This window comes from Triticum aestivum, chromosome 7A, assembly GCF_018294505.1.
Source record: "Triticum aestivum cultivar Chinese Spring chromosome 7A, IWGSC CS RefSeq v2.1, whole genome shotgun sequence".
NCBI classification, from domain to species: Eukaryota; Viridiplantae; Streptophyta; class Magnoliopsida; order Poales; family Poaceae; genus Triticum; species Triticum aestivum.
This window is the reverse complement of record NC_057812.1, coordinates 189,019,928-189,039,448: the sequence shown is the minus strand read 5'-3', so window position 1 is coordinate 189,039,448 and position 19,521 is coordinate 189,019,928. Positions and strand designations below refer to the sequence as shown.

The following is a 19,521-nucleotide window of genomic DNA, read 5'->3' as shown; positions in this document are numbered from 1 at the left end:
CCTCCAGGGCTGCCATGAATTCCTTAGGAGTATCTTTCTTGGGAAGTGCCCCAATTATGTTAGGTGATATGGATGATCTCATCACAAGCATAGCAATGTGATTTGATTTTTCCCATATCTCCATCTTGGAATCATAAGTTTTCTTTAGTTCAGCATTCCCCGTGACACCAGCTGCGGGAGCCACGGGTTTATCCTCCCGTAAAGCATAATCAAACTGATGGACGACTAGGCATAATTCCATCGAGTTCTTCCAACGAGGGAAGTTACTACCTGTCAATGGTTCGACAGTGAACGCAGCGGAAGCTGTAATGGACATGAAAGAGTTTATGAGTAATTGACATGAATATGAAATTTTACATTGGCAAAATAAAATAGACATGCCATGTATTAATTTCAACTCCATGTCAAAACACCGTTGGGCAGAAAAAAACATGGAATTAAAATATCATACGTGATGACTCATAATAATAAAACAACGTTGGTCCGAATTAAAATCAGAGTCATTTCATTCTCAATTTAGACATCAACATAAGTAAAATATCATTATTTTTGATGTCTAAAAAAATTCATCATGCAAACACATAATAAATCCTGAATAAAATATCTCGTTGGTTCAATTTTACCCAGAATAATAACATGTTTTAATTCATTATTATCTCAGATATTTTCTGGCTAAAAACAGTGCAAAAACATAATATGTATTAAGTTAAAGTGCACTGGAAAAGACAGAAAACAGCCAAAAGATATGTGCCCGAAATCCCCACAGCTACACATAAAACGGCCCAGCCCAGAAGAAGTTCTTTTTCGCTGGACTAACATAACCTGGGCCGCAGCCCATGGTCGAAAGTGGCCCATTAGCGCCTGCCGGCCCAGCAGGGAGCTGCGCGATGCTCTCAGTCGTCGGATCGAGCCGACGGCTCGGATCGCCCCGCAAGTAAGCAAAAGCAGTGGCCCAGTCAAACCCTAGACCATTTCCTCCTCTCCTCCCCGATTCTCACTCTCTTGGCAGAGCGACGGCGTTCGACGATGGCCCAAAAGGCGTGCCGGCCATGGCGGCGCGGTGGCTGCGCTCGCCGGAGCAGCATGTCGTGGACGACGTCCGGCGTGCTCCTTCGTCGAGCATGGCTGCTAGCGTCCGTGCACATGGCACATCAAGGAGGCAAGCGGGGCGCCGGCCACCGCAGCATGAAGGGGTCGATGGCGACGTGCAGGGCGACGGCCCGTACACGCACGCGTTCGTAAGTGCGGCGGCAAGGCGCAGGAGCATTCCGCTCGTCGGCCAGGGCACGACGGCGTCGCGGCGTCTCCTCCCTCGCACAGCGGTGGGCGCTGTGCGGGCCCCGAAGGGAAGAGGCGGCTGCGCGGCACATTAGGTGAGGATTCTCCTCATTTCTTCTCCAATTTGTGTCCATTAGTACTTGATTTGGGGGGAAACAGTCCTAATTACAGAATTAGGGTTCTTACGATTTGGGGATGAATTCTAGGGTTCTTAAACATGAGGGGTTGCTACTATTGACTTGCGTGTATCCCTCTGCATAATATTTTGCTATTGCATACGGAAACAATACTTAAGCATGATCAATTTTAATCAACTTAACATGAAAGTGAGCATTAGATCTTAACTTAGATTAATTAAAATTGATTGACTAAAAGATAACAGTACTTAATCTGTAGCAATTAGAAAACAACATGATGATGTACAGAGGGCATAAAAAAGTAGCATGCGTATTGGGATAACCAGGGGCTAAAGTTTTCAATTTTGATCCTAAAACCCTAAACATGTCATTGATCTAAACATTATGTTGATCTACTGATCAACAAGGTAGGGATCTATTGCAATTAAAATTGGCGACTGATACCATTGTTGGAGTAATTATGCATCTATGGTATGCCATTAGCAGAATCAAATTGCATCTTGCTCACCCAATAAACATGAATAGAGAAGGGTTTAGAGATCCTTTACATGTCACGGGACTGGACATGATCGCCTGCTTGGTGCAGGCGTGATGCAGGGGTGATGTAGTCGAAGCAGAGGTTCTCCTCGACGTCCTGATTCCTTCAGGACGCCACCGGGACTGGTCGGGGACGGCAGCGGCGACTGGAGTAGGTCTTCCCATCACTGCAGCGCTCCCCTGATCGGATGGGGTGAGATAATATCGGAAGGGGAGTGAAACCATACGAGAATTGTGATCGCGCAGGCTGCCAACCCTCTCCCATACCCCCTTTTATCTAGCGCTGCCGACAGGGGACCTAAACCATTAGTTGGTTTGGGTGCCCCCGATCAGGGCGCCTTAGTTGGGATAAAAATCCCACGTACGTTGGTGCATGGGGCCTTTTCATTATCGGTATCTTTCCCTTTTTTTGTTAGACCAATAGATCTAACTGGTCTATTAAGCCGTCAGATCAAAACCAACAAGGTAGTCAAGGAGCGGATGCAGATTGTGGTCTGCATCGACGACATTTGAATGACGGAGCGTGTGTTGGGCTCGTGGTTCGTGGATGGCAGGTATGGTTTCCTCCTCCGACGTCTTAGTCATGTGGGGGTGCCAGATCTGAAGTTAGATGGCGTGTCCAGGGTATTGCCCCTGTCTGATTCGTTCAACGGTAATTGTTTCGTCTTTAGCGAGCCACCTTGGAGGTCCGCAAAGCTGCATATCACCGATGGAGCCACGTCGAGCTCGAGTGAGAAGGCGATCCGTCATTTTTTTGTTTTCTTTCTATGGCTGCTATGGTGGTGCCGGAAGCAGGTGACGTGCGTTGGTGTCAAGCGCAGAGATATTCTAGTGTCTTTTCAAGTTTCTCATGTCGGTCTTTATGTGACTTGTACTTTAATGTTTATGATACAGTATTTTTTGCGGGTAAATTGGGAGCTCTTTATTCAACATCAACACCTCCAGCAGAGTCTGCTAAGAGGCTAGTTACAAGAAAGCTTGGGGTAGTGTCAAGCCAACACTCTATAATATCTAATGTGCTTGTTTGCTTCGCACAAAGATGAGTAGGGACGTTGGCTGCCCTACCAATATGTTGAACTACAAAAGACTCAAAAGAAGGAACATGCTCCCCAATTTCAGAAAAGAGAGGCGCCACCACCGCACGAGAGGTGTGACGCGAGTTCTAGAGATTCACAATCTCCAAATTATCAGACTCCAGTACCACTTGTGTATAGCCCCTAAGATGAGCGAAGATGACTCCATCTCATATAGCAAGAGCTTCGGCTATGAGCGGGTTCGTGACCCCTGGGTAGGGTTTGCACCATGCCGCTAAGAGGGATGATCGGGACCGAGCTACTCCCCCCTCCTTGCATCCATCACAACACTTCCGTCGGTGTTTATTTTCATCCATCCCATCTCAGGTGGACGCCAACCATGACCAGGCAGAATCCGGGCGTGATCACGCGGCAACTCGAGAACTGCAAGCCACTCCCTTACCCTTTTCAGAGACTGTATAGAGTTGTATGCAGATTTGTCGTGGGTGATGTTGTTCCGTGAGGTCCAAATCACCCACATTACAGTCACTAGAGTAGCTCTCTTTGACTCTGAGAACATATGATCGCACAAGATATCTCTTGACCAGGTTAGTGGGTGCAGTACCGGCCTTCTGATATTCAACCACTCGGGGGCTGCATCCCAAAACTGCCTGGCATGAGAACAATCCAGTAGGGTATGCATCATATCTTCGTCAGTGTGAAGACATATTTTGCATGTACTAACCGTGGCAATATGACGGTGTTTGAGAGTTGCTTCTGCTGGAAGAATGCCATGTAGTACCCTCCACCAGAAAACTCTCACTCTTGGTATGACCTTGAGTTTCCACAAACGAGACCACAACTGTTTGTCTGTCATTGAGGATTCGGTAGTCGTCCCTTCCTCTAGAGCAAGCTGCTCGTTGCGAGTCATTAGAGCACGATACGCTAATCTTACAGTGTAGCAACCCGATTTTTCAAAAGCCCATGCCAAAGAATCATCACCTCCTCCCTGCCTCAGTGGAATATTAAGAATAGCATATGCATCTAGGGGTATGAAATTTCCACGAACCACGTCAGCCCTCCATGACCAGTTACTGGGGTCAATGAGGTCTGCCACCACATTCAGCTGATCATTGCCAATGTTACAGACCGGCGTCATATATAAAGTTCCATGGATCCATTTGTCATGCCAAATGGAGACCGTAGAGCCGTCTCCTATCCGTTTGAGAAGACCGATCTGCAAGGCATCCCTCCCAGTGATTATAGCGCGCCAAGTTGAAGAGGAATATCGAGGAGCTGTGGCTTGCATAAAATCACTCGTGGGGTAGTATCTTCCTTTAAGAACTCGAGCGCAAAGGGATTCTGGGTTTGTCAACAGCCTCCATCCGTGTTTCCTGAGGAGAGCTGTATTGAACATCTCAAGATCCTGAAAACCCATCCCGCCCTGCGCTTTCGGCTTAGATAGAGAGTCCCATGCCTTCCAGTGCAAATATCGGCGATCGAGGGAACTACTCCACCAATATTTCGCTAAGCAAGAGGCCAGGCTCTTGCAAACCTTCCTTGTTAACTTGAAGCAACTCATACTGAACATTGGGATGGCTTGGGTGATCACCTTGATGCGTACTTCCCGTCCAGCACAAGAAATCAATCGTTCTGACCCTGGTTGGAGCTTGTTGCGGATCCTTTCCCCAATGTGATCGAACGTGCCGCTTGTGATCCTACCCACGGCGGTTGGTAGACCAAGGTAGCACTCACTGAATGCCTCCACTGAAATATTCAGAGTTTGTTTCAGCAACGACTTATCTGGAACCGGAGTGTTTGGGCCAAAGTAGATCGAGCTTTTCTCTTTATTCACTGCCTGGCCCGAGCCTTCTTCATAAATTATCAAGATCTCATTCAATCTTTGAGAACTTTGCTCCTTGGCTTGCATGAAAATTAGACTATCATCCGCGAAGAGGAGATGGTTGACCCAGGGCAAGCAGTAGCTGACCCTTATGCCTTTGTCTGCATCTTCTCCACCGAAACGATTCAACAATGATGTAAGGCCTTCTGCACATAGCAAAAATAGGTACGGGGACATTGGGCATCCCTGCCTTAAGCCCCTTCAAGGGGAAAAGAAAGGAAGAAGCTCGCCATTGACACGGATTGAGAATCTGACTGAGGAAACACACTTCACGACAAGGTGAACAAAATCCATACCGAATCCAAGTTTGAGCATGATGGCTTGCAGATAGTGCCATTCGACACGGTCATAGGCCTTCATCATGTATAACTTGATCGCACACACTGAATTGCCCCCTTTTTTCCTTCTTCTCATTGCATGCACACTCTCATGTGCAATAAGGACGTTGTCAGTTATCAGGCGGCCGGGGACGAAAGCACTCTGTTCAGCACCAACAATATCATCTAGATACTCACGAACACGGTTAGCGATTGCCTTAGCAGCGATCTTGTATAAAACCAGACAGAGTGATATAGGGTGATATTGTGTGATTCTTTGTGGGAAGCTTACCTTCGGGATGAGAGTAATAGACGTGTCGTTCATCCCTACCGGCAATTCTCCTTCATTTAGAAAATCAAGCACAGCTGGAACGATATCATCTTTAAGCAACTTCTAGTGACGCTGATAAAACCCTGCCGTAAATCCATCCACCCCCGGGGCCTTTGACGGGGCCATCTGGAAGAGAGCTCTACGGACCTCCTCTTCTGTGTATGGTTTTTCAAGCTCAGCGTTCATCAAGGGCGTAACCCGAGGGGGTACATCATCCAGTAGGTCTTGCATCTGGTTGAAACCTTGCGAGGTATATACTTGTTCATAAAAGGCTTGAACCTCCGCACGGTCTTCTTCCAGCGTATTACAAACAGTTCCATCCGGCCGCACGAGTTTTTCTATCTTGTTCATTCGTCTGCGCTGGGCTGCCTGGGCATGGAAATAGCCTGTATTCTCGCCGCCTTCTCGTAACCACGGGATTCGCGATCTCTGTCAGAGCCATATTTCTTCCTGATGCAATGCTAGCTTTAGCTTTTTTGCAACTGCTTTCTCTTCGTCTGATGGCCCCCTCCTTGAAGATTGACCACGCAGACGGGTCAACTGCTCGAGCAGCTTTCTTATCTTGCGTGACAAACACCCGAACTACTTCGCCCCCAAGCAGCAAGCTTGCCTTGCAGCGACTTAAGAGCCTGAGCTATACCTTGCAGTCCAGCTCGACCTGCACCCTTTTGCCAAGAATTCAGAATTAGTTTATCATAGTCCATATGTGTTTGCCACATATCTTCATATCTAAAGGGCTTAGGACCTCTGGGTGCTGCCGACGAAAGGTTGTCTCGCAAATCCGCGAGAACAAAACAGTGATCAGATTTCGTTGTAACAATGTGTCTGATCCTCACATTCGAGAACATCTGCATAAACGCCGAGTTTCCGAAAGCTCTATCAAGCCAGGCTCTCACGTTGGATCGCCCCGGCTGCATATTATCCCACGTGTATTCTGTCCCTGATCATCCCAAATCCGAGAGTGCACACTCGTCAGTCACTTCCCGAAACGCCCTCATCTGCCATTCTGGTCTAGGGGTTCTAGAAAAGTGCTCTGAGCCAACCAGCGTCTCGTTAAAATCTCCAATGCACATCCACGCTTCATGTTGGATAGCAAAAAGTGTTCTTAGGAATCTTCAACTGTGGCAACGATCTTCCACTCTCGGAGCTCCATAGAATCCCATCACACGCCACTGCTTTGTGACATCGTGTTTCATCCGCACTAGTACATCAATATGGCTGGTGCTATAATTTTTCAGTTCCACATCCAGGTTCGAGGTCCAAAACATGCCAATTCCTCCGCTCAGACCCCTACTGCTTACTGCATAGCAGCCTGAGAAACCTAGCAGATTCTGTAAGCTTTCAACTCTTGTTGCTGGAATTTTTGTCTCCATAACAAACAGGAGATCGGGCCCTTCTTGCTTCACAATGTTGCGAAGCTCGCGAACTGCCCGGGGGTTCCCAAGCCCCCGGCAGTTCCAACTCAAACAACTCATTGGCCCCGTGTGACGCCCTCGATTCAATCATACACTAATCATACACGCAAATGTGTACGATCAAAATCAAGGACTCACGGGAAGATATCACAACACAACTCTAGACACAAATTAAAATAATACAAGCTTTATATTACAAGCCAGGGGCCTCGAGGGCTCGAATACATAAGCTCGAAAACACAAGAGTCAGCGGAAGCAACAATATCTGAGCACAGACATAAGTTAAACAAGGTTGCCTTAAGAAGGCTAGCACAAAAGAAGCAACGATCGAAAAGGCAAGGCCTCCTACCTGGGAGCCTCCTAATGACTCCTAGTCGTCGGCGGTCTTCACATGGTAGTAGGCATCCTCAGGGTAGTAGTAGTCTTCAGTGGCGTCGTCTGGCTCGTGGGATCCGTCATCTGGTCGCAACAATCGGGTATGGGGGAAAAAGAAGTAGCAAAGCAACTGTGAGTACTCATCCAACGTACTCGCAAGACTTACATCAGATCTAAACTAAGTATGCATCTGTATCAAAGGAATGGGTTGTATCTGTGGACTAAACTGCAGAATGCCAGAAGGGAAGGGGAAAGCCTAGCCTATCAAAGACTAGCATCTTCTGGAAACCACCATCTTGTAGCAACAGGAGGGGGGTAGAGTAGCATAAAGTAAAGTAGCAGTAATGTTATCAACCTCGGCCAGAGATCCTTTCTTGACTCCCTGCGAGAAAGCAATCCCAAAGCCATACTATCCATTTCTCATCATAATCAATTCCTCATGACCATCCATTTCTCATATCCATAGTATCCAGTTCTAGTTGTATCGATGGGGATACAACTCCAAGTGTCCGTTACCATAGGACAGGCTATCGATAGATGTTTTCTTCCCTGCAGGGGTGCACCAACTTACCCACCACGCTCAATTAACTCCGGCCGGACACACTTTCCTGGGTCATGCCTGGCCTCGGCTAAACAATATGCCGCAACCCGACCTAGGCTTAATAGAGAGGCCAGCACGCCGGACTAAACCTATGCCCCCAGGGGTCATGGGCCATCTCCCCAGGAACTCCTGCACGTTGCGTACGCGGCCGGTGAGCAGACCTAGCTACCTCCTTCAGCAAGGCAGGAGCTTACGCAGTCCAACCCAGCGCGCGCCGCTCAGTCTCTGACGTCTATTAAGCTTCGGCTGATGTATACGACGCAGAACGCCCATACTATGCCCATGTGATGGTTAGTGCTATCAGGCCAGAGGCCCCTCGGATCAAATATCCAAATCGTAGTGGATTAGGAACGCGAGGTAACGAGCAGAGACTCACGATCGATGTGACCCCGTCGCCCCGTCTCGAGTACTTGCGGCAAGGGCTAAGAATGCCCGGCCACGCCTCGTAAGTATCTCGCGGGCACCTTCCAGGTCAACCCGACTCCACATCACTCGCTATTAAGCTCGCGCGGGTACCCCTCAGGGTCGACCCGTCTTTAGTAACATGGCTCAGTGTAAAGTCATAGTAACCATAGTAACTGTGTGTCTAACACCAAGGGGAAAATCCGAGGAATCACCCCCGGTGAATCCCACTCGATGTTATCATCAAGGTGAACGTAAGAGGATCCACCCTCGAGGTTCACACTTGAGGAGTTGCACGACAGAGCGGTAACGGAAGTGGTTAAGGAGGGAATCACCCTCGATGACCTCGACCGTATAGCTACACTGCAGAGATCTCATCAGGAGTGATGTAAGAGGTTCCACCCTCGGCACTCGATAGTAACTCTGCAGAGTCGTACAACTAGGGGGGGGTGATGTGCGGTGTCGGGGCCTGGACATCGATCACGTGGTCGAGTCATCGAACATAAAGCGAGGCAACTAGGACAAGGTGGGGGTCATTGATGGATCACTAACCATCCTATACTAAGCAGTTTAGGATAAGCAGGTAAGGTAAGAAAGTAGGTAACAACAACAGGCTATGCATCAGAGTAGGATCATACAGAAAGCAGTAGCAGTTCTAATGCAAGCATGAGAGGAAAAGAAATAGGTGATATCGGAATGCTCAAGGGGGGTTTGCTTGCCTGGTTGCTCTGACAAGGAGGGGTCGTCGGTGACGTAGTCGATCACAGCGGCATCATCGGTCTCGGGGTCTACCGGAGAGAAGAGGGGGAAGAAACAGTAAATACAGAGCAAACAATGCATCACAAGGCATAACATGACGACGGGCAGAGTTAGGGTTGCCCTAACGTAGTACTACACGTTGCAGACGGAGGGGATAAACATCCGAGGATGAATTCCCGGCATTAGGCGGATTCCGGACAGATGAAAGAGAGGGGACGGTTCCATGTTCAGCATGCTAGGGGCACGTGACAAGTGAATGGACCGCGCATTTGGATTCGTCGGGATCACGCTACGGGGGTCGACGAGGTGGGCAAGCGGCACGGGCGGCTTCGGCGGGCTGCACTGAGCACGTTCTCGTGCTCAGGCGAGCATGGCAACGACGGCGGCCAGCTGCTCGGTGGAGCTGAGCTCGGCCATGGCGGCGCGGTGGCTATGGTAGCGCGAGAGGCCAGGGGAGCGAGGGGAGAAGAAGAGGGGCTCATCGAGCGGCACACACGGCGGCCCTCGGAGGTTTAGTAGCTGCAGACTCGGGGCGGGTCGAACGTCGGCGTAGCAGTGGCCGCAGTTGGGGAAGAAGACGCGAGCGACGATGGTGGCGTTCCTCGGGCTCGACCCGGTGACGAGGAGGAAGAAGCAGTCCACCGCGGACCTCCTAGACACCACGGAGGGAGGAATGGGCGCCGGTGGCCGCGGTGGAGCGCGGTGCTCGGCGGCGACGGAGCTCGGTGGTGATGGATCTGAAGGGAGAGAGGAGAGGAGGATCAGGCGGAGTGGGAGAGGGGAGTGGGTGGTGCAAGTGGAGGCGGGAATCGCGGAGGCGAGGAGGCGCAGGCCTTATCCCCTCGCCCGGGCGTCGCCGGCGAGGCGGGTCCGGCGGGGACGGCGTCTGTAGCGACTAGGGTCGGGGAACAGGAAGGGGGGAAGAGAGCGACCGGGGGAGGTGGGCCGCCTAGGATGGGGGAGTTGGGCCGGCCCAGGGGGTTCAGTCCAGGGAGGGGGCACTTCTCCCTCTCTCTCCTTTCCTTTTCCCTTTTCCTTTTTCTTTTTTTAGCTTTTCTGTTTTAGCCACTTTAGGCCACCTTCACATTTTGCAAAAATGTTGGTTCACCACCAACATTACCAGAAGAATACTTCACACATGATGAACATTTTAGTTTTTATGTTTGAGCATTTTGAATTCCACACAAAATTTGAATTTGAATTCAACTGGAATTTGAAAGAGAGAGGAGACAAAGATGATCAAGCACTTGTTTAGCAAAATAATTAACTGAACCCCAGGGGTTACTGTAGCATCATTACACCGAGGTGTTACACCCCGGCGGGGCTGGTTCGCAGCCGCCGCCGAACTGTCCGAGCTCTCTGAATTGGTGGGAGTGGGCTTCTTCTTTGGAATCGGTTCTATCCCAGGATCACTTCCCTCACCAACTAGTTTGTTAGCCCCCGCTGTGAACACCACCACAGCTTTGGCTCCCCCATCCTGATGCACCTGCTCTTCGGTCTCTACCGGCGGCAGGGCAATCTGTCGATACACTTGTTTCTGCACTTGAGGTCCTCCCTTTCTTTTGTTTGTGTGGTTATTCTTCTTGACAGGGGATACAACGTCAGGGCAAGAGTCTGCCTTTTCCTTCGCCTTGCAAGCATCTTTGTTACTGCTTTGACCCGATCGCTGCTCCTTTGACGAACTATCATTAGACATTGCTTTCTTCTTCTCGTCCGACGCTCTCAGGCTAGTCTTGAAGGGTAAATCACCATTTGCATCACGCGAGCCTGGCGTCGGGCATTGGAGATCAGAGTGTCCCAATCGTCCACACGAGAAGCAAAAGTTGGGAACATTCTCATACTGAATATCGCACCAGTCCCTACTTTTCCTGGCTGCGGAATCAATCAGAATCCATCTGCGCAAGGGTTTACTAACATCAATTGTAACCCTAGCCCGCAGAAAACCACCAACGGGGTCAAACTGGATTGAGGATGCATTACGATCTATCTGCTGGGCCACCGCTTTCCCCCTTGTATCATTCCTCAAGTTAAAGGGCAGGTTCAAAACCCTAGCCCACAACTGAAGCTTATCAAACTGCAGCTCTGATCGCTGCATACATTCATTAAATTCTGTCAAGATCACTGCATGTTTACTGACATGCCAGGGAGATCCCTCCCACACGCGATCGCGATCACGTTGGGTCTCAAATTCTGCCACAGAAGTATTTTCGCCCACCGGACGGAACACCAGGCCTCTAGGGTTTCCCCAGGCCGGGCGCAAAGCATTGGAAATCGTCTGGATGTGCAGATTTCGGTTCAAAATCTTCCCCGCGATTGCCCAAGTCTGCCTCGCCCCCTCATCAATGTCATCCAAGACCAATGGTGTTGCCTCCTCCTCGGTGAGATCGAGTTTTCCCATGGCTTCCTCCATGCGCGCCCTCGCCGCCCTAGGCGAGAGTGCTTCCTTGCTACTCGATGACTCCGGGATCTCCATCCCGAGCCCTTTGCTAGGTGCTCCTCCGACGAGAACGATCGGCGGCCGCCGCTTCCTCCACGCGAAACCCTAATCGCCTCCCAGGGGGGCTCCTAGTTTTTCGGGGAAAACTTCGTAATGTTTATGATATAGTAGATGAGACACATATTATCGTGCAAAAAAAGTCTTCTCCTGCGTACCATTCTCATATCCACTATTCTTTTCTTTCACACTTCACACTGCACAGCCCTCTGGCGTATTCTTGGCTCTTGAAAGTATGTTGGGTTGTTGAGTAGTCCATCACTCCTCATGCTCTGATTGATTGGTACAAAATGCTTAACTTACTGAATGTATTTCATAAGTATTTTACATATTTTTTTAATAATGGAGTAATAGCCTGTTCGTCTATATAGGTTTCTTTTACTCCACCCACCGCATCGAGACAAAACCACCAGAAAATGGCCAGGAGGCGGTCGACGGGGAGAACTTCGGGTCCCGTCCGCGTCGACGTCGACATCGACGGAATCCCGAGCCTGACCCGAGCGAGCACGGGGACGTGGAATCACTGGTTGGTGCTGGGGCATTTGGGCTTGCGCGACCTAGCGTACGCTATCAGCGCCGCAGGGGTGGTAACCCACCCTGTGCAATCTAGGTGCTCGACGAAATGTCGAACCGAACCCTTGACGCTCCAGGCTCATCAGTGCACGCTCCACAGGTGATCGACACAATGCCTGAGTGGAAGAGCTGTCTGTGGAGTCGGCTGCTCTGGCGTGCCCGGTATGCTGCTGCGCTAGTACTAACCATCTTTGAGCACTGCGATCTCTTCCCGTGTCCAGGTATGGTGTCTCTTTTGGCAATCAAAACTTAGTGCTGGAATGTCATCTTTCACTGTCGAGGAGACGTCTGTGCCGCTCTTACTTTTTCATGCCTGTCGCTTTTGGCAAGGTACGCGTTGTATTCCAAATGAAGTACTCCCATGATGTGATGCTTCTGCAAATAGGGGTACCAATCATGTATCTTTGGATTCCTCAAAAAAATCATGGATCTTTGGGTCCTCTTCTCATCATCGACCGGGTCCAGCTTTTGTTTGTACAAGGTTGCAGCTCGCACCCAACTCCTTAAAGCCACTTGAGCATGTAGATAAACATGACCTGATCAGCGGGCCCCATGATCTTTCTGTATTTCCTTTTCTTCTTAAATAAAAGTTTTCATGCTGTGCTTCTTGTTTGGAGTCTCCACTGCACTTCTTCTTGTTCACACCAAACAACCATTCTCATCTCTATGCAATAGGTACGAACCCGCAGCCCAGCTTGATACCCGAGAATTTAATAGTTGAGGCACGTGTTTTTTTTGTCAAAGTTGAGGCGCGTGTTTGTTCATTACTTTCGTTGTATTAGGTTCTCTTCTGACTCCAAAGTGGTCCCGATGAGATCATATATTCATATTAATCTGGATGCGCACTGTTTCTGCATATCACATATGACTGGGTCGAAGCTAATAAGCTATGAGATGATAGCCTGATACATTGTTCTGGGGTCTTACCTTGTTTCTTTCCTTTCTTTAACTGACTTCACCCCCCCCCCCCCCCCCCCCCCCCCCCTCCTTTGTTCACTGTCCAACTCAGCTATCTTTGAAGCACACAAGGTGTCCCTCAGTAGTCTGAGCAGCAGCCGTCGCTCTGGATACAAGCTCAAAGCTGCAACCTCAGCTAGGCCAACGGGGCAGCTATTCCGAGTGAGCAACTGAGCATTGCGAAGCTTTCCCATGTCAGGTACGATTCTTACTTGCTCTTCCTGGGCTTTCGACATGGATACATAGCTTCCATTGCCAATAGTCTGCCACTTTTCCGCTTGCAGGCAATTTTACTAGTTACATCTGGGTACAAGCTCAAACCTGCAAGCTCGGCTAGGGGCTGATGTGTATGATAGCTAATGAGGGCAGCCATTCCTGTGACCATGTCTATCCGACGAGCATTGCATTGCTTTTCTCATTCCAGGTATGATTCTTAGTTTCTCTTCTGTGCTCGGTTATTAGACATGGATGCATTATTTCCAGGGGCGGATCTAGTAGGGTGCCATGGCACCCCCTTGGTAAAATGCAAAATAATTTATCTCAAAACCACTTTTAGATTATGTTTTAAAATAATACGTATTAGTTTTTAAAATTTTAAATCATGTTTTGTGACTATTTGTTAAACTTATGATGATATCTAGATTAAATTACAATTTCTACTGTATTTTTCACAAATTTTGAACGGATTGTGTTAAAGTTATGTTGTTCACCCCCCCCCCCCCCCCCAACAGTACGATCTTAGGGCCGCCACTGATTATTTCCATCGCCTGTTGAACCTCTCTACTTGCAGTTAGTCTTACTAGTTACCAAATATAATATGGCATCTAAAAAAACCAAGCAGCTGCTAGTTCTTCGACGAACATACACTTATTTATATGTGTGTGTTTTCTGGTGATAGCAATCAGATCTAGGTATTCAGAGAAAACAAAGGGAAATATCTGGACCGCTATTTTGGTTATCGCTCTGGATACAAGCTCACTTGCAACCGTATATGGCTAACGAGGGCACCCTTCCCATTTGGCTGTGAGCATTGCAATGCTTTCCATGCCAGGTATAATCTTTTACTTTCTATTCGTGTGTTTGGCTGTTAGGCTTTGTTGTGTGTAACCTACCATTGAATGCAATTAATTTTACTTGTTACCCTGTAGAATCTGTTAGTGTCTCCACCAACAAGTATTACTACTTGTCTTATGTGTGTTCTGTGGCAATAGCAGTTGGAAGAAAAACAAAGGGAAAGATCTAGATCACTTATTTTGGTGGGGTCAGATTATAACGGTAAAGTTCAATCATGTATATGATGTTATTGTTGAAGGAGAAACACAACTAATTTCCAATCATAAACATTCAAATTGTATAACTAATAGAACTCTATGGTCAAACATGATCATCTGTATTGTAATATCTAGAATCACACAGGAAATTCATCTAGTTACAGTATATACAATGGGATTGATCCTTTTTAAGATTTTAATAAACTGACAATATGCTTTCGTCTTTTAACACCAACCCTGTGTGGACTCTGATAGTTGGTTGGGGCCAACTTAGTACAACATTAACTACCTTTTTTCTGGAGAAGTCTATGAACATGAGCTGATAATTTGTATGCTGGTTACTGTTTGAAAAAATAATTCATATTGTGGGGTCTAACAGGCAAGTTAGCCTTTGATGCGCTCTCTTTTGTGTTGTTTTCGTTTGGGATAGACTTCACCAAGTCCGTCTTTCTAGCAACATTCTTTGTTTTTTCTTGTTCATAACCATCCTTGAATTATCCTTGAATCCTTCAGATATCTTCTCCATCCAAGAAACTCTTACCTGATGCTCCAGATGGAGGCATAGAGAGCAACCTGAGACTTGCAATTTCAGTCAGAGAGCAACCACATGGCAGACAACGGGCAGTTCGTGGTCACCATTGGTCTGACGAACATCAACACCACGAGGCAAGATCCCATCAATGTCGTGTCCAGCAGAAATTTGTCACCCTCTAGCCATGTATCCAGCTCCAGCAACAATGATGATTTTGAGCTATTGTGGAGACATCGTAAATATTCGGTACTTCTTGGAGTCCTAGCAGTTGGTGTGACATACAATGCTGGATTAACACCACCAGGGGCATCGTGGACACTAAACAAGGATGATCATCATGCTGGTGACCCTGTCATGCATGATGGCTTTTCTGAACGATATGAGGTGTTCTTTTACTGCAATGCAGCAACCTTCGCTGCATCTCTTGTCTTAATCATCTTGCTTCTCAGTAAGAGTGTGACAAGGAAGAGGATGTGGCTCCACTCAATGCAATTAACCATGATATTAGACCTATTCAGCCTGCTGGGGGCTTATGCTGCCGGAAGTTTCAGGGCACTCAAATCATCCATTTACATCTGGGTTCTAGTCCTTGCTGTTATCATATATGTTGGGATCCATACCCTAGTATCCACAAGGTTTATTCCAAGAAAATTGAGACGGAATCTGCAGAACATGATAAATACAGTTCTAATCAAACAGGGTTTCCTTGTGAGGCAAGTGAGCATCCCTTTAGAGAACGTTGAGGAGGCTCGCAAGTTCATTTTGATGCTTGTAACTTTTGCTGCTACTATCACATACCAAGCAGGATTGAATCCACCGGGCGGCTTTTGGGCTGAAAATGACCATGGTTCTAATAAGCTGCATTTGGCCCTTCCTGTTTACAGTCATCATCCGGCTACTTCTGTTCTCCGGAGTAACTACCTTCGTCGTTACAATATATTTATCACTTCCAATTCAACTTCCTTCGTGACATCTTTGGTCATAATCATACTACTTCTGAGCCCAAAATTGAGTGGACATGGAATAAGGACCAAAGCAATGATTGTATGTGTGGTAGTGGACCTATTGTGCCTAATTGTTGCATATGCTGCAGGATGTTGTAGAGAGGTAGCAACATCATTCTATGTGGTGTTTATCATCGTCATAGTTTGGATCTCCTTTGCAATTTTAGCTGGATTCTTTGTTACCAGGCCTGTAGCAAATTGGCTAAAAAATGTCAAATCAAGCAGCCTGTGGTGTGTGAGAAAATTGGGCCGTGCACTTTCATTGAGCTTTCGTGGCCACAAATCGAGCAATGCAGAGCAGGACAATTCTTACGCAAGCAATCATCAATCTTCAGTCCGCTCAACCGATGCACCTGCAGAAGATAATACTGCTGAACCACAACACCAGACTGCAGAGGAACTTCCAAATATCAGAGAGGATGTCTCCTATGAGGAGCATGCACCTGCAGAAGAAAGAAATCATATTTCAGATGATGAAGAGGCTGTGAATAACTCACAACATCTATCAGGGAACAGCCAGCAATCAGCAAATATCCAGGATGTTGCGTCCAACACAGAGTGCCAGTCTCCATTCCAGCATGTTGCAGAAATGGATGAGGATGTGTCCAGCTCACCACATCCTGCTGGGAACTGTCAACGATCAGAACATGGCATGGGTGTCGTGTCTAACATGGAGTACGGGTCTACAGAAGGCAAGCAAGATGCAAATATGGAGGCAGCTAAATCTAGCACTGAGCAAGAGTATGACCCATTACTAAGCCACCAGCAAACTGAAAATAGCATGTGCGGTATGTCAGCTAACCAGAAAGTTGCAAGTATGGGGAAGCAATCTTCACCTGATGATCCCGACATAACTGCTCTTTCAGTTGAGCAAAATATGTCAGTCGGGCAGAGTAACGGAGACACTAGTCATGGCATAGTGGATGAAGTGCTTTCTGCACCTGTGGAAACCACTCGCAATGCGGACCGTGCTGAACAAAACAATCTGGTTGGAGATAATAACCCTAGTGCTGAGATTCTTGGCAGTGATGACCATCCTATACATTCTGAGAATGTACATACTGACAGCAATCAAGTACCCAATCAAAATGCTGATGACATTTGAACTGAGAAGCATCTGAAGAAGACCCGCACATGTATGCTGCTTCTTGCCATTCTTGCAGTATCTCTGGCATACCAATCAGGCCTGAATCCACCAGGTGGATTTTGGTCAAGAAGTACAGATCATCATTCAGCTGCTGATCGCATCCTTGAGGATACCCACCATCGCCGGTTCATTGCATTCTTCTATCTCAATGCAATCGCCTTTGTGGCATCCATTGTCATGATCACTTTGCTCTTGAACAAGATGGCGAGCGACAAGGTTACCAAACGGCGTGCATTGCCAATAACGATGATAGTGGTCCTACTTTCCCTAACCGGAGCTTTTGCTCTAGGGAACTGCAGGGAGGCAAACAAGACTGTTTTCATATCAGTGCTCGTATGTAGTGTACTTGCTTATGTTCTCATTCATGTCTTGATAGCAATACATATAATTCCTCCAGAATGGAGAAGGCAGGTGGCGGAGATGTTAGAGCACTCAGTTAGTCATTTTTGCTCAGTGCCGTGTCAATTTGGCCACAACCATACTGGGGGTGATACTAGTGAGAAGGAGTTGGGAAGGCGGCGTAATCTGCTATTGACCATTGCTATTTTGGCTGTGACTGTCACATACCAAGCTGGCATGAACCCTCCAGGAGGTGTCTGGTCTGATGACCAGAAAGCCACGGGAACTCCGGGCAATCCAATCCTTCAGGATACCCATCCAAAACGCTATGATGTGTTCTACTACTCAAATTCAGTTTCATTTGTGTCGTCTGTGGTCGTCAAAATATTACTTGTGAATAAGGAATCCTGTGAGTATGGAATCAAGTCATATGCACTGCGAGTGTGTTTGGTGGCGGGCTTGCTTGGCCTCCTCATTGCGTATGTTGCAGGAAGTTGCAGAAATATTAAACAGTCCATATATCTGAGCACCATTGCTATGGGAGTTCTAGTCTCCCTTCTGATTCAAGTTCTGCTGTCTTCGATGCATGATACACTAGGAAAACCATTGGCTAAGTGTCTAGGATTTCTACACGATCTTCTCTTCCATGCAGAGGGTGAACAAGTAAACACTCCTGTGAGTCCAGAAGCTTCAGTTGACGTGAGGTCAGAAGCTTCAGTTGAGGTGAGGCCAGAAGCTTCAGTTGTCGAAGAAGAAAGGGTGAGAAAGAGACACAAGTATCTGATGCTTCTTGCAATTTTAGCAGCATCGATCGCTTACCAAGCTGGTCTGAACCCACCTGGTGGATTTTGGTCTGATGATAAGGGCCATGTATCAGGCAATCCCGTCCTTCGTGATATTAATCACCGACGGTTCAAGATCTTCTTCTGGTTCAATTCTTTCGCATTCATGGCATCCATTGTCGTGATCATACTGCTGCTGAGTAAATCGATCAGGAAGAAGGCTGTGCCAATTGGGGTATTGCACTTGATCATGATACTGGATATGTTGGCTCTCATGACAGCTTTTGCTGCGGGGAGCTGCAGCAAATTGAGGACTTCAGTGTATGTCTATGCACTAGTTGGCTGTGTTGTAGTAATCCTGCTGCTCCTAATTATTGTGACAAGTGCAATTGCAAAATATTGGAAGCCAAGAGAGGGAAGTGGGATTAACTCCCTGAGACGTCCTGAACCTGTTTCAGGAGCAAACACATCGGCATGACCTGAAGTTTGATGCTCCCTTTTTACAAGAACCCTATTCATCTAGGAATCTATATTTCTGTATCATCTGCGAACAATTTGTGTGTCTCGTATCAGCATTTTTCTTCATGTTCAGATTGGACTTGAACACCGGTGTTGCTGTCTGTTGTATGTTCTTGGAAATTATTTTAGCATACTTGAAATTTGAGCTCGAGCCTAAAGCTGCATATCGGGTACACCGTCGTGTGATGGAGCTACAAGCAGGCAATGAGGATTATCTTCATTATTCTTTTGTTGCGCACTAAATTTTTGTTTTCGAGATTGGTTGCATACTATTCTGCATCTTTTTTATACTCGCTATTTGCCAATGAAATTGCTCCGAGAATTTTGAGCTTTATTCCGCTACGGAAGTTGGTACCACATTAGGCTTTCTGGCTTGTTTAGTATTCTTGCACTTTATGTTCTTCTAACATCACCTTGAGCTGTTTTATGTGCATCCATTTGTGGGGCGATCCCATATTCTCATCTAAAACAAGTTTGACTAACACGCTTATTTTGTACTCCCTCCGTCCCATAATATAAGAGCGTTTTCTACATTAATGTAGTGTGAAAAACGCTCTTATATTATGGGACAGAGGGAGTAGCTGTCAGCCAGTTTTTTTTCGCTTCTCTGATATTATTAGTGTAATAAAGGAGTAGTAGTACATACTGGCGCACCAAGGCTTTGCAGTTCCTTGTAACATTATGAAGTAACCCTTGTTTATTTAGAGTGTACTGAAGCTGTCTTATATGATGAAATGTTTCCCAATGTTGTGGAAGCAGTTCTTTTGATTGAGTTACATACCTCGCCTTTATGCATGTTATTAGTTCACTTCATCCTGGGCTGATATCTACTGCA

At 47.3% G+C, this 19,521-nt stretch overlaps 1 pseudogene; it reads left to right on the top strand.

Moving 5' to 3' along the window:
- The first annotated feature begins 992 nt into the window (after positions 1 to 992).
- Positions 993 to 19,012, top strand: LOC123150277 (uncharacterized; annotated as a pseudogene).
- The last annotated feature ends 509 nt before the right edge of the window (positions 19,013 to 19,521 follow it).